Raw genomic sequence first — 11,234 nt, forward strand, 5'->3', positions numbered from 1 at the left:
ACAGCATGGTACTGGTACCACACAACAGATATAGACCAATGGAACAGAACAGAGTCCTCAGAAATAATACCACACATCTACAGCCATCTGATCTTTGACAAACCTGAGAGAAACAAGAAATGGGGAAAGGATTCCCTATTTATAAATGGTGCTGGAAAATTGGCTAGCCATAAGTAGAAAGCTGAAACTGGATCCTTTCCTTACCCCTTATACGAAAATTAATTCAAGATGGATTAGAGACTTAAATGTTAGACCTAATACCATAAAAACCCTAGAAGAAAATCTAGGTAGTACCATTCAGGACATAGGCTGGGCAAGGACTTCATGTCTAAAACACCAAAAGCAACGGCAGCAAAAGCAAAATTGACACATGGGATCTAATTAAACTAAGAGCTTTTGCACAGCTAAGAAACTACCATCAGAGTGAACAGGCAACCTACAGAATGGGAGAAAATTTTTGCAACCTACTCATCTGACAAAGGGCTAATATCCAGAATCTACAAAGAACTCAAACAAATATACAAGAAAAAAACAAACAACCCCATCAAAAAGTGGGGAAGGATATGAACAGACATTTCTCAAAAGAAGACATCCATACAGCCAACAGACACATGAAAAAATGCTCGTCATCACTCGCCATCAGAGAAATGCAAATCAAAACTACAATGAGATACCATCTCACACCAGTTAGAATGGCAATCATTAAGAAGTCAGGAAACAACAGGTGTTGGAGAGGATGTGGAGAAATAGGAACACTTTTACACTGTTGGTGGGATTGTAAACTAGTTCAACCATTATGGAAAACAGTATGGCGATTCCTCAAGGATCTAGAACTAGATGTACCATATGACCCAGCCATCCCACTACTGGGTATATACCCAAAGGATTATAAATTACTCTACTACAAAGACACATGCACACGTATGTTTATTGCGGCACTATTCACAATAGCAAAGACTTGAATCAACCCAAATGTCCATCTGTGACAGACTGGATTAAGAAAATGTGGCACATATACACCATGGAATACTATGCAGCCATAAAAAAGGATGAGTTTGCATCCTTTGTAGGGACATGGATGCAGCTGGAAACCATCATTCTTAGCAAACTATCACAAGAAGAGAAAACCAACACCGCATGTTCTCACTCATAGGTGGGAACTGAACAATGAGATCACTTGGACTCGGGAAGGGGAACATCTCACACACTGGGGCCTATCATGGGGAGGGGGGAGGAGGGAGGGATTGCATGGGGAGTTATACATGATATAAACGTCATGCACATGTACCCTAGAACTTAAAGTATAATAAAAAAAAAAAAAAAAAAAGAAAAAAAAAAAAAAAACAAAAAAAAACAACAACAACAAAAAAAAAAAAAAAAAAAAAAGATGAGGGATTGGGGTCACTACAGATTTCAGTGAAAATTTTTGTATGAATGTCCTAGATTTCCCTTTTAAAGGAATTTGTAGATATAGGAGAACTGGCAAAAGGAAGGAATGTAGAAGGTGATTTTTAAGCCTATCATGGACTCTGAATTTCTAAAATAGCTAAATCCTTCCTGGCAAAAGAAGAATCCTTCTAGCAGTGTCAGCTAAACTGCTCCCCCCCGCCCATTGAATCTGCTGTAAGCATACAGCCTGCGTATATGGGGAGAGGCATTCATTTTATGATTTTTTTTTCATTTCCAGAAATTATTTTTAAATGTGTTCTTCCTCCACTTAAAATAGAATTTGTAAAGCATTCACTGCTACAGGACAAAGCACCAAAACACTGAAAGAAAATTTGGGATTTTTAAAATCTAGGCTATTGAATGTCAAAAGTCAAGATTGCATAGTAGGTCCTGGCCAAACAACAGATTCGGAAGAATGTGCATTTTATTAATAAGAACTGTTTTTCCCAACCTAAAATCTAGATACACTTTCCAAATGAGAGGCAAGGGTAAGAAAATCTGTAGGGCCATAAGAACAATGTAGATTTTGTTGGGTCCTTGTGAAGGGGCATTGTGTTGGCCTATCTTAAACAGAGTCCTGTGTATGAAGTATATAATATGATGACAGTGGCTTGAACAGTGGTGGAAAAGGGTCGTATATGGACATGTTTTAACAAAACAGACAACCAAATTTGCATAAGGATTGGGCAAGTGGTGTTAAAAAGAGAGAGAGAGAGAAAGGAGTCAAGGATGACTCTAAGGTTTTTGACTTGAGTTTCAGCAAGGAATTGCTAACATTTGTGCCACAGAAGGCTACAGGCAGAAACAGATTTTTTGTTGGTGTGGTTTTGTTTCTTTGGTGAGGGAGTGAAGATCAATGATTTAGTTCTAGGCAAGTTAAAAATGAGGTGGTCATTAGGTATCCAAAGGTAGTTGTTGAGTAGGCAGTAGGCCAGGAGTCAGTATAAAAATTTGAGTCAGTGTCATACGGGTAGGGGGTAAAGCCCTGAGACTGGGTAAGTTAGCTAAGAGAGTGAGTGTAGATAGAAAAGAAAGAAAAACAAAGAAACACAGGATGGGACATCCCAAAATTCTGAGGTGTGTGGAAGAAAAGGATCCAGTAAAGAGGATGGAGGAAGAGCAATCAATGAGGTAACAGGAAAACCAGGAGTCTCCTGAGGGACATACTCACCCAACAGTCCCCACACTCTAACACTTTTATGTTCTGTTGTAATCTTTTTTACTTGAAAAGAGGCCATTCTATACATAGGAGGAGAAAAAAATGGGAAAATATTGCCAGTCCTCCCTACCCCAACCCCAAAACACTTTGCTGGTTTTCCATGAGAATACATGGATTTGTGGGCTGATTTTGTCTATATAAAACCCTCAGGTCTGATTCAGCATCTGCTCTTGGCAGATCAATCTTTCTGTCTGCTGCCTGCCTTCTCCATGAGTCACTGGTAGAATTTTTTGTGGCTTTAGGAGAGGGCCTCTCATAATTCAAGTCCAAACGATGAATACCTCAATCTTTCATGTACTGGAATTGTCTCATGCTACCATTTCCAGACATTTTTAAAGCTCTGCTTCTTGAACTGTGTCTTGTCATGAAGTTTCCTAACCACATCTCAAAAAAGGATCTCCCATTCTTAATGAATTTTCTGCTTCTAGAATAAACTTGATTTAGTTAAGGCAGATAATACTTCTCATTCTTTTTCCCTTGTAGTAGCTTCTTGTTTAGGTATGTTTGAATTCTGCAAATAAACAGCACATGCTAACAAATTATTACTAAATCTGTTGATTCAGTATCTGAATGCAATATTTAAAAAATAAGATAGACTATTTAGAAAATAAATTAGGATTAGAAGTCACACCATTTTCTAGTATATTATTGAGGAATATTTTATCTGAATGAAAGAGTTATTGAGCCCAATGGCTAAAGTGGATACATCAGAAGCCTTAAAGGTAATCAAATGGATTCTGAGGCTTATGAAAAGTTGACTTCTAGAGAACAGAATGCCCTTTGCTGGCTCAAGGATAAGGCAAAACTAGTAACTATCAAAAGCATTCCCTGCCTGTGCAATCCTTTGTATTTCCTCCATGCCTTATTTTGACCTTTTTGTCCCTAGGGAATAATACATTTAAGAGAGCTAACATCATTTTGCAAAAGGACAGAGCCATTTCTCTTCTTTTTATGCACAAATTCAGTTACCAATATATTCAGAACACAAATAACTGACCCTAAAATAGAGAAAACAATCTTGTAAAATCTTTCCTAGTATTAACTATTTGTGTATTACACAGAGGTGTGTCTTTCAATGCAGATAGCAATGTTGTCATTCATTTGAGTTCTGGAAGGAAAAGATTATGTCTCCTGCATGTGATTTCTAAAATACCTAAGCATTGTATTTTATCTCTACTTGAATTAAAATATAGCTTAGTGATGATATTATGCTTGGATACATTAATGCTATTTAATTCTGCATTGAATAATAATGGGTATTTACCTGTCAAATGCAGACAACTTCTCTTTTTTGATCGCCATTTCTAAAGAAGTTAATAATTAGGATGATTTCTGTATCTTTTCTTTGCAGAAATTGCCTTCAAGCCTTAGCTAAATCTTGAGCTGTATCTTGTGCACTGTGACATAGTCTATGGCACTGGAGTCTGACCATTATGGTATTTGCCAAGCAGACACAAAGGTTAATTGAAAATCTGTAATAGCTACAATACTACACGGGCAAAATCCTCATAGCTATTTTCTTCATTTATAAAGGCTTGAGCCTCTCTTACCATTAATGTCAGAAGCACAAATGATTCCTCTGAATGGGATTTTAGAGCACAGCAATCTGCAAAGAGGAAAGAGTTGATGCATGTGGATTGCTTTCCAGGAGGTATGCAATTTCTTTCACAGGGTTACTTCAAAAATGCCCTCCTTACATTTGCTTACAACATATAAATATGTACTAATAGTGGAGAAAGAAATCAATTGTAAGGCTAATGTGAGGTATAACTAAGTCACATTTAGGTTATTGTATATCTTGCAAATCATCAACTTTTAATTAGGCCTTTCAGATTATGTTCTAAGATGAACATTCAGTTTTGTATGTGAGAACAAAAGGTGCCATGACCAAAAAAAAAAAAAAAAAAAGCAAAAAACCAAACAAACAGAACTAAATTGAGAGCTCACAAATCTTGAGCTCACAAACCTTGAGCCTTAGTGTCTTAGTGTTTTCATGATGTTTTCTCACATAATACTTGGAGAATTCACCCTCTGGGTTGAGACTGTCCATTGAGACTTGAAAGGCTCTGATTTTGAGATTGTTTGCTTACTGACATTTGATTTTGGCTAAATCATAGAACCAGTTCTGCTCCATTTTCTTATGATAAAAGAAAGAGGATCCTTGACACCTGCTTAGCTCATGAGATGCCATTAGAGTACCTTTGATTAATGTGGTATTGAAGAACATTTTTGATATCTTAAAAACCTAGGAAAAAATCTCTATTACTGTCACGTCATTGCTATTGAGTTTTTGTGTATATAGGAAGAATTTATGTTAGGTCTATACTTGACTCTATAATTCTTTGAAAATCACATGAACTACAATATACTCTTTGTTTTATAAAGAACAACTAATGTAGAATATATGAAGTCAGGAAGAATTGCTACTTGTGGCAGTCCATTAATTAATCAAAGATTTTTCGTATCCTTCTGCTGAAATTTGAAAAGTATTTGCTTCATTTAAAATCCCTAACTAGTTCCTGTCATCAGTTTGAATTAGAGCCTTTAACTTCACAGTAGAGAAATTGCCATGTAAATATTTTAAGTTGTAAGTTCCCATCTTAAGCCAACAAGTGATTATCCTTCACAGTAGAGCTACAAATGGTGTCTTAATTAATGAATATCTTAAGTGCCTTTCCCTGTTTCTGTCACCTAAAGGAAGAAGGCCTAAATAGATGAGATAATCTCTCAGAAAATAAAAAAGGAAAACCAAATAAAATACATCTGAGAACTAATCTCAAGTGTGCTCAAGACAGTCTCTCAATCATTCAATTCACCTTGCAATTTGAAACATTGTAATGCTTTTGCGCTGTTACTGCCCATTTTGAGTGTTTCCTAAGATTTCCATTTCTTTGTTACTGCTAAGATTATTTTTCACTGTGCTTTTCCTTACAACTTCATAACTGTAGAATTTGTTCCCCTCAGCAGAAACTAGTTCCTTGTTATTTTCCCATCTTCACTTATTTCCAATATACTAGTCAGCCAGGCAACCAGTAAAATGAAAGGCCTGTTGGCATCATTATGTGTGAGAATTTCTATGGGAAAGATTTTCTTTCACTCACTTTTCTTTTATGGTGCCTAAGATGAGGACATGAGGCAAAAAACTCAAATTGGATTTTTAAAAATAAAAATATAGGAAAAGGCACCAGCTCACAAACACAGGAGTCTAAAATGCCATCTTCATTCTCAGAACTGAGGATAGTTCTCAGATTGAATTCAAAGGGTTCTTCTTTTTGGGGTCAGCTCAGCTTAGAGAACAGAAGGCACCATATGGAACAGGCTCTAAATCAATTATACCAATCAGAGTTTGTAGTGGAATGGTTTAGAAATAATAAAAATCCAGATTAACTGAGACCCAGTTAACTGGAACTTTCAATTATCCATTTTTTAGTCCGCTTCTTCTCTTTTAGAAGTATGGCTGACTGATGATTAAACAAACTTATAAAGTTAAAAATCCTTTCTTTTGTTATAGCAGAGGAAAATAAGGCCTATGGCCTCACAATTACTACCCATTTTTCTGCCTAAATTCAAAGTTCTAGCAACTATTTCTTATCACCTAATTTGAATATATCAAAGATCATTATAAAGTCAGTACTTATCTATAATTTTTACAGCTATATCTGCTATACTGTACAAAAGGGACTAGACAAGTGACATGAGACCAAGACCTGATTGAAGGTCTACCACTATCTAAGTGGCACCGGGCAAGTGACTTCCCTTCTGTATCTATCAAAGTCCTCCTCTGTAGAATAAGGTTGGTTCTGACCCTTTCAAACACTAAAATGATTTTTTGAATCTGGTAATCACTGGTCTTCAGAATGGTCACTCCACGGCACTACCAGATTCTCAACAAAAATGAGTGATTTTTTTGATTCACAATAGTTAAAATGTATCATGTGCCAGGGAAATTGCATACCTCATCCTTTTTACAGAGAAAACAGCTCAGACAGGCTAGATAACTGAACCCATGTTCACGTTGCCAGTTACAGCATCAGAGTTGGGATAAGGACCGGGACTCCTGACTTCAGAACTAAGTCTTTTTCACAAAATCAATAGATACATCCCAATGACTCTGTTGAATTTGAAATACTGAAATGGGAAATAATGATTTCATATGAATATAAACTAAAGGTGTACTGAAATACCCATTAAAATCCTATGAATTTGATCTGAAGTTTAGGGATTGCAGTAAATAGGGTAGTTAATTCAACATAAATCAATGATACAATATAATGTGATAGGTTTTTAATAAACATTTATTCAATTTCAAATATACAGTTATACAGGTTGAGCATCCAAATAGGTGTTACTGCTTCTAAATTATGACTACTTGCTTCATTGTTGGTTGGAATAGTCTTTTATTTTAGAGGATTTTATCTAAAGCCAACAACACATTTAAAATAATGTACCAGTCTTGATGAAAAATTCTCATCTTTTGAAGGTGGCTTATATTTTGGAATTGGTGAAATGTTGATAAATCCCTTATGAGAAAAGGCTACATCTTCCTTATGTTATATCTCACAATGCCTATCCTAGTGTCTTTTACTTTATAGACAGCCAGTAAACAATTTTTTAAAATTTGATTTTTTTTTTTTTTAATCATACTAAAGTGTGAGTGAGAACTTTGTAAAATTCTCACTTTTTGTGGATTTATATGGCAGGTCAAGGAGAGTTGTTTAGGATAAGACATTATGCTTGCTATTTTGATTATATCCAGGAATATTCTTTTTTGTTTTTTGAGGAGTCTCACTCTCTTGCCCAGGCTGGAGTGCAGTGGCACAATCTCGGCTCACTGCAAGCTCCACCTCCTGGGTTCACGCCATTCTCCTGCCTCAGCCTCCCAAGTAGCTGGGACTACAGGTGCCTGCCACCATGCCCGGCTAATTTTGTTTTTGTATTTTTAGTAGAGATGGGGTTTCACCATGTTAGCCAGGATGGTCTCGATCTTCTGACCTTGTGATCCACCCACCTCGGCCTCCCAAAGTGCTGGGATTACAGGCATGAGCCATCACGCCTGGCCAATATCCAGGAATATTCTTAAACCACTGTTAGCAACTACCAAACCTGAAGTATGTTTTGTCTGATATTTGTATCTGGATCCACAAAGGCAGGTTTCAGGGCCAAGAACAAATACTTGCCCCATAGAAAATGGGTTTCCTCAAACTAAGTATCCAACAATGAATGAACAGATTTTGCAAATGTGATTTGTATACACAATGGAATCCTAGTCAGTCTTTAAAAATCAGGAAATTATGTCATTTGCAACAACATAGATGAACCTAGAGGACATTATGTTAAGTGAAACAAGCCAGGCCTGGAGACACGAATACTGTATGTTCTTACTTACATGTGGAAGCTAAAAAAAGTCAAACTGATAGAAGTAGAGAGTAGAACAGTGGTTCCGGGGGCGGCAGGGGCTGGGGGTTGGGGAGTTGCGTGGGATATGGAATATGTAGAAAGAGGAGATACTGGTCAACAAGTACAAATTTATAGTTAGGAGGAATAAGTTCTGGTGTTCTATTGCACAACAAAATGACTATAGTTAATTAAAATGTATTGTATATTAAAAAAAAGAAAATGGGTTTCCTTTTTATTGGAAACATTAAAATATACATTTACTATGTATAGTCTTTTAGGTTACAGATGCATAGTGGCCCTTCTCATTTTCTATGTGACTCATTAGATGAAAAGCATACAATAAGAAATTTAAATTAAAGATGGCTGTTTATGCCAGGAGGTTAGCTCAACTTGTGAAAGTCCTAAGGATGATGTGAGGATGTCTTGCCTTATAAAAGCTGCACTTGTGGGTTCTACACCTGTTATGAATAGGCAGTGCCTTTGTCTATCTGTGCTCAAATGTCATTCCCAGAAACAATCTCGTGTAGGCCACAGGACACCTGAGCAATTTAAACCTAGGCCTGAGGGACAAGACATTTTCTTTGATTTTACTTGATAACAGTCACTCCCCTTTTATTTTCTCCTGTGCAAAACAAACCCAAATTTATATTTTTTTATGATGGTGTTTTAAATATTTCAAATTATTTATTGCAGGTATGAAGGATTTTAAGCAAAGGTAGAACCCTCAGAGATCCCCATGATCCTAGAAGGACAAGAAGAATTTTTAGGGACAGAGGACATTATGTTATTTGCCACTAAAGGAGAATCACATGATTAGTTTGCAAACTGAAGAGTCGTATGCTCATATTTTTCCTCTAGAAGAGTCCAAGCATGGGTACAAGGCTCCCATTAAGGCTAATATTTCTGAAATGGAGCTGGAAGGGTCAGAATTGCTGTGGCAGATAGGCAGATTCTGGGTGTAATTCCTCCTGCCTGTGAATCAGCACATTCTATTATGTTTGAAGGAATCACATTTTGCTGCTCCCACAGTCTTGCAGCATTTCCAATTAAAAGTGTCTGCTCTACTGAACAGGTTTTGTAAGTTTTCAAAGGACATTTTTGTGTTTATTTTCCTAAATTTCTGTTTTTATTGTCTTTTTTTGATATTGCCTTTAGCAAAATAGTAATATGGAATGCTTATGTATACTGCTGCCAAAGGGCTTATAGCGGGAGTATGTGGTTTCTTACATAAATAGATATGAAACATTTGTTGGAATCTAGGAAGTTTCACCTGGACCAAAGCCTTTTTGAGGGCAGTGTTTGGAGTGAAGGCATGTAGACTGGGATGAACGTCGATCTAAGACAGATTTTAAAAAGGAATTGGAAATATTGAAGTATAATTCAGGAGAGAGTAGGAGTTGAAGCTGGAAAGAGTGAAATAAAAGGAAGCAGTAACAGATAAAGGAGAGTCTGAAATGAGCAGAGTGGAACAGAAAAGGCCAGATTGTGGGGAGACTTAGGCACCTATCAGTGAATTGAGACATCTGTGGCTGACGAGGTCTGACTCAGTCACTGCAATTATTTTCCCAGATGTTGCAATGGAACACAGGGACATTCAGGCACTTTCCCCAGATCATATGACTGGAGGATGATGGACCTGGGATTCAAAAGCAGGAGATCTGAAACAATTTTACTTTCACTGTAAAAAATGCATTTGGGATATGCATCCTGCGTTATACCATCTCCATTTTGATATGAAATTTCTCCATGATCGTACTCTCATTTGTGCACCTTACTGCCAGCAAAAAAAAAAAAAAAAAAAAAAAACTTAGCTATTTGTGTTTGATACTGTCTCTTAATCTTGGAGAGAGTGTGGGTATTTTCTGCCGTCTACCTTTCCTGTATCATGGGATGATGGCCCGCTGGTGATGATCACGCCTTATGACTCAAATTCCTGCAAGTCCTTTCTAAGAGTAATTAGCCTGGGACCTTGTTCCTAAGCTCAAACCCCAGGCTTTCCCCATCTCTCTGTCTCATTGCTGCATCAGCCTACTTCTGACACGAAGAATATATTACCAAAGGTAGCAGAGAGAGCAATAATTTGAATACCTTAAAGAGAAGGAAATAACCTTATTTGCAGGCAGAGGGGACTAAATTAATATTGGGGACCAGCACTATTTCCCTGAGAGATGATTTTTATTTGTTTAACAGTCTTTATGCGTAGGAGTGTTATTTATAATAGTTTGCCTTAGAATACCCCTGAGTGCTCTTTCACCTCCTTAATCTATTTGTTTGATTATGTTGACTTGGCAGGAGAAGGTATTTGAACACAGTAATGTTCAAATATTCTTGTTTGAAAAACAAGCCAGCAGAACAAACTATACCCGACTTGTGTTACTATATTCGTAAATCTCCTTATTTTGAAAGTCATAATATGTTTATTACCACTGCGCCTTGATCTCACCCACTCCAAGCTTTTGTGAGAATATAAAGGTTACTATCTGTTAGATACAAGAGAATGCAGTACCGTACGTTTGTTTCACCAGTTTATTGCCGTAATATGAATAATATTAAAAGGAAATTCTGGCCAACAATGGTGAATAGATTGTTAGAAAAACTCTTCAGTAGATAACAATTATAAACTCTGAACAACATTAACACACCACACACACACACAAACACACACACACACACCCCTATTTAAAGGCGTGGAGGGCAACCCTAAGCAGGCAGCAACTGAAGGTGTTTCAGCCTTAAAAGAGGGCAAGTGCTTACAGTGCAGTCCATATTGATAAGCTTCTTTCTCCTGAGGACATCCCATTGAGTGTGGCCTGCAAAGAAGCCAGAACTCAAGGAGAAAGCTGCATTTTTCTCAGCTTGAGGTGTCAGTGGCAGAGTTTGGAGTGCACGAGAAACTGGTAATTAAAGAGGAAACTCCTGGAGTAAATGGAGCCCTCAAATCTGAATATAATTTCCCTAAAATACTTGACTGAACCCTACAGAATGCTTTTAGAAGACTCCAAGCTCCAAGGAACTCAGCAGAAAGCCACAGCTAGAGAGCAAAATGGATTTATTAGGGATTTTAGCAACTAGATGTCACAGATGAGAAAAAGGTTGATGTTTGAATCCCACCAAATTAGAGCACCTTGGTAAAGTATACCAAGCCTCCGCAAGTTCAAAGTGATAAGCC

This window comes from Trachypithecus francoisi, unplaced genomic scaffold, assembly GCF_009764315.1.
Source record: "Trachypithecus francoisi isolate TF-2019V2 unplaced genomic scaffold, Tfra_2.0 Lachesis_group15, whole genome shotgun sequence".
NCBI classification, from domain to species: Eukaryota; Metazoa; Chordata; class Mammalia; order Primates; family Cercopithecidae; genus Trachypithecus; species Trachypithecus francoisi.